The 4468-nt window shown below is 45.0% G+C and overlaps 1 protein-coding gene across 1 annotated transcript in view; it reads left to right on the top strand.

The window, feature by feature from the left end:
• DNAH1 (dynein, axonemal, heavy chain 1) overlaps positions 1–4468 on the top strand; it is a 67928-nt gene that overhangs the window by 11327 nt on the left and 52133 nt on the right.

The raw sequence follows: 4468 nt of genomic DNA on the forward strand, positions 1-4468 counted from the left end.
TAATCTCAATTATGTCATATTATTTAATATTATAGTTATTACTAGAGACCCGATGCACAAAATTCGTGCAAGAGTAGGCCTTCCTTCCCCCGTCTGCTGGCACCAGCTTCCCTCTGGCACCCGGGACCTGGGCTTCCCTCGCAGACTCAGCTTCATCCAGAAGGTCATCTGGAAGGATGTCCAGAAGGAAGTCTGATCTAATTAGCATATAATGCTTTTATTATTATAGCTGCTATGTTTCTCTACATGATGCATTTTCTTTGTTCTTTTACTTTTAAAATTCATTTTGGTATTTAGGTAGGTTTGTACATTCATTTTAGTGAATTCCTTTGTACTTCTCCTCTTTATAATGCCTGTAATCCCCTGCTTTCCTACTTAACCTTTTAATATCCAGTTTGTTAGTTTTTAATGGTATTTCTCTCTTCTATTTCCTATGCAACAATCCTCGATCTCATTCTACTTTCTCCTTCCATTTTTAGTTGCTTTTTTCTGCTGAATATTTTAACATATTTCTCCACTCTCATCTGTATCTTTGTTTTAGTCTTAAATCTACAATTAAATATATTAAGCATATTAGTCCTTTTTCCGGACGTTTCCCCTATCACCCACTCCCACCCCCCAGCACATCCCCTTACACCTTTCTAGGCTTTCTGCTGGGGCTCTGTAATAAGGACAGATTAACGGGAGGAAAGCATACACATGTATTTATATGTTTTAGTTGGCATGGGACCCGCCCTGAGGAAATGGAGACTGAAGAGGTTCAGCCCAAGTGCTGTTACACTGGCCTGGTGAGGAGGGGACAGCTGTGGGGAATGGCACAGGACGAAGGACATGAGCTGGGCGGTCAACGGGGAGAGCTGAGCAAGGCCTGTTCCTTCGGGTCCTCTTGGCAGCGCGCCATCTGAGAGCTAAGGTTGTCCTTTCCTCCAAGGTGTGGGAGAGCACCTCTCAGGAGAGGGTCTGATGACCTGCCTCAGGACAAGGTCAGAGGGTTCCTCCTGCACCTGCTCTTTCCCAAATTCCTTCGACTTAAAGCAGTCAGTATGCGAAGGTCCATATTTTGGGGTAATGTGCCTGGAACCCCATCAATCTCTTGGTTGGGTTCAGCTCCTCTTCCATTATCCTATCTAATAAAAGACAAAAATAGTAATTGGCATACGACCGATACCCTTTTCATTGGCTAATCAGCGAGATATGCAAATTAACTGCCAACTAAGATGGCAGTTAACTGCCAAAAAAGATGGCGGCTAATTTGCATATTGCAGGCAGGATGGTACAGGGCCATCGGAGAGCAGGTTGAGGGCATGAGTGCTGGCGGTCGCCCGGGACCCGATTACACGGGCTGGCGGGGCGGCTGCGGTGTCCGCCTGCACTCACCTGGGACCTGATCCCAACAGCAGACCCGGACGCTGCAGCGTCCGCCTGCACTCACGCTGCCAACCCGCAAAGGGAGGCCAGACTGTGGCTTAGGCCCACTCCCCAAGGGGAGCAGGGAGCAGGTAGTAGGACATCCCCTAGGGCTCCCAGTATGTGATGGGGGCAAGCTGGGCTGAGGGACCCCCCCCCCGCCAGTGCACAAATTTTTGTGCACCGGGCCTCTAGTATTCTTATAAAGGCTCAAGGGTATAGCGTCCTAGAGTTCTTGCATGTTTAAAACCCGAAGGACAGCCTGACTGAATATAAAATTCTTGGTTCATACTTTTATTCCTAGAGCGTTTTTTTTGTTTGTTTTTGATCCTCATTGAAGGATATTTCTTTCCATTTATTAATTTTTAGAGAGAGTGGAAGGAAAGGGCGGGAGACACAGAGAGAAACATCTATGTGAGAGAGACATGTCAATCAGTTATCTGCATGCACCGTGACCAAAACCAAACGTGGGACCCTTCAGTCCGTGGGCCGACACTCTACCCACTGAGCAAAACTGGCTAGGGTTTGTTTTGTTTTAATGCTCGCCTTGCTTCGTATGTTGCTTTTGAAAAGCCTGATACCAGTCCAGTGCCCGTCCCTTGTAAGCTGTTTGATTATTTTGCTTGGAGTGCTTGAGGATTTTTTTAATCTTTAAAGCCCAATCATTTTACTAGGATATGCCTCAGAGTTGATCATTCTGGGTCAGTTTTCCCAAGTACACAATGGGCCTTTTAAACACAGAAATTCAGATATTTTATTTCTGCAAGTTCCTTTTGAATTACAGGTGTGTGTGTGTGTGTTCTTTCCCGAGCAGGAAGCTTTTATACCTTTTAGACAAAGAATCAATAGATTTGTGAAGAATGGAGAGGTAGGGGGGTTGGTCTAGGATTGGGGTAGGTAGTCCCTGGGGAAGATAGGGGCTAGTTTGACAAGGTGTGTTGGTATGTATGGACGAATGGCTCAGCAGCCCCAGATTTTCCAGCTGTCTGCCCACTGCACACCCCATCTCCTGAATTATAGTTTTAAATATTAGTTTCGTTCTATTGTTTTGTTTTTCTTCATCAGAGATTCCATTATATCTCTCTCTCTACCTATCTACCTCTCTGTCTTGCTTCTTCTTTGCCAATTACTAATTCAACCATTTTCTGACCCCTTTTAGTTCTTGCTCTTTATCGTTTTTATTCTCTTGGTAATATCCCTGCCTTTCTTCAATGTACTTTATTACATTTTTTATTGACTCTATGATTACACTTATTTATTTGACTCTATTCTTCCTTGGGAACCTTGTAATTTAGCCTTCCTTCCTGAGAAAGTTTTGTTTCTTCCATTTCTTTTCTTTTCAGTCAAATACCTTTCTTCCCATTTTCCTATTTCTGTGTTCTGTCTTTGGATCTGATTTCAGGTGTTTTGTTCATACGCCCAAATACTTGTTTGAAGATGTTTAGTTCAGTTTGAAGAGCTGTGCTAGTTTCCTCCTGTTGTGTCTGTTTCTTTTTTGAGGAGTGCATGAGACTTTTCATCAGTTAAGGTCTTCTCTCTCTTTTTCTTATAGTAACTTCATATTAATGTACTTCTCTTTCACCTACTCACTTCATGGATTTGGGATGTTTCCTAGTTCAAGGTTGCCCTCTTCTGTTAGTGTAACAAACTAGCTTTCTGTTTTTAATGGATGGCCGTGTGTGTGTGTGTGTGTGTGTGTGTGTGTGTGTGTGTGTGTGTAAGAAGAATTGTATGTCCTCCAAGTGTTTTTGTTCTCTCCTATCCTTGAGGACTCTCATTTTCACTTTTACTTTTTTCCCAGTCACCTTTCAATCTCCAAATGACTCCTGCCACCTTCCTCTTCATCAGTCATGCCCTCCCGAGAAACTACTTTGAATGCATGCGTGTCAGTTTCTTCCTGATGCTTTGCCAGGACTCTTGCTCAGTATACCTGCCCGTGGGGTGGGCTTGCTCTTTCTGACAGGACTTTGGATCAACCTTAGGGCTACCAGCACTCCCTCCTTCACCGTTTTCCTCCGACTTCCCTTGTTCTCCAGGAAGGCGTGCAGCAAGAATGTGAGCAACAGCTCACTGGGAGTTGATGTTTATTTTTCTACTTAAAGACAATGTGAAGTTTGAGCATTCTCTCTATTCTACGCTAAAGGTGTTGTTTGTTCTTGCTTTCCTTTTTTGTATGTATGTATGTATGTATGTATGTATTTTTGAGAGTGTGCTGGGAGAGTTGAATTGATGTAGCCACCATCCTTGGTTGCCCAGAATCCCATTTCTTCAGTTTTAGGTTATTTAGAACATTTACATAATAAAGATGCTGGGCTCAGATTGGCTTAGCCATCAGGGAAATATACACTACTTTACCTGTAACGAGTAATCCGATGCAGGCGGTCTCAGGCTCAGAGTGTGGGGGCTCAGCATGCCTCCAGTGCACGCTGGCTTCATCTCCAGGCAGGATGGCAGCAGCTGTTTCTGAAGCACAGGTTCAGGGTCCATTAAGTCCTGCTGTAGGTCAGAGTCCCTAGAAGCAAAGTGTGATTTGGAGATTCTTGGGTAAGTGATTGATTCGTTGATGAAGTCCTCTCAGGAGAAATCTGTAGGGGAGAGAAGGATGTGGTGGAGGAAGCAACGAGGCAAAGGTGTGGATTTAGGACGAGTCTAGCCTCTGATCCCATGGAGAACTCTAAATGAATGCCGCCGCAGAATTTATCCAGAGGGAGACAGGACAAGGGGGCTTGATTTTGTATGTTTGACTCAGTTATTGGTCATTGGAGGAAGCAGCGCTTGAGCTGAGTTTGCTGGACTGGGAAGCAGAGAAGCACAGACGGAGAGCTGTAGGCCAGGGACTGGGTGAAGGATGTCCCTGACAAGAGGAGGGCTCCTGGATGTCATGGGCCACCTCCCGCCAGAGCCTTTCCTGCTTGTCACATGGGGCTCTGAGCCATGGACATGCTTTCATTCGTTTCTTAGTTCCTTCCTTCCTTCCTTCCTTCCTTCCTTCCTTCCTTCCTTCCTTCCTTCCTTCCTTCCTTCCTTCTTTCCCTCCCTTCCCTCCCTTCCCCTTCCCTTT

Source organism: Myotis davidii, unplaced genomic scaffold, assembly GCF_000327345.1.
Source record: "Myotis davidii unplaced genomic scaffold, ASM32734v1 scaffold725, whole genome shotgun sequence".
Taxonomy (NCBI): Eukaryota; Metazoa; Chordata; class Mammalia; order Chiroptera; family Vespertilionidae; genus Myotis; species Myotis davidii.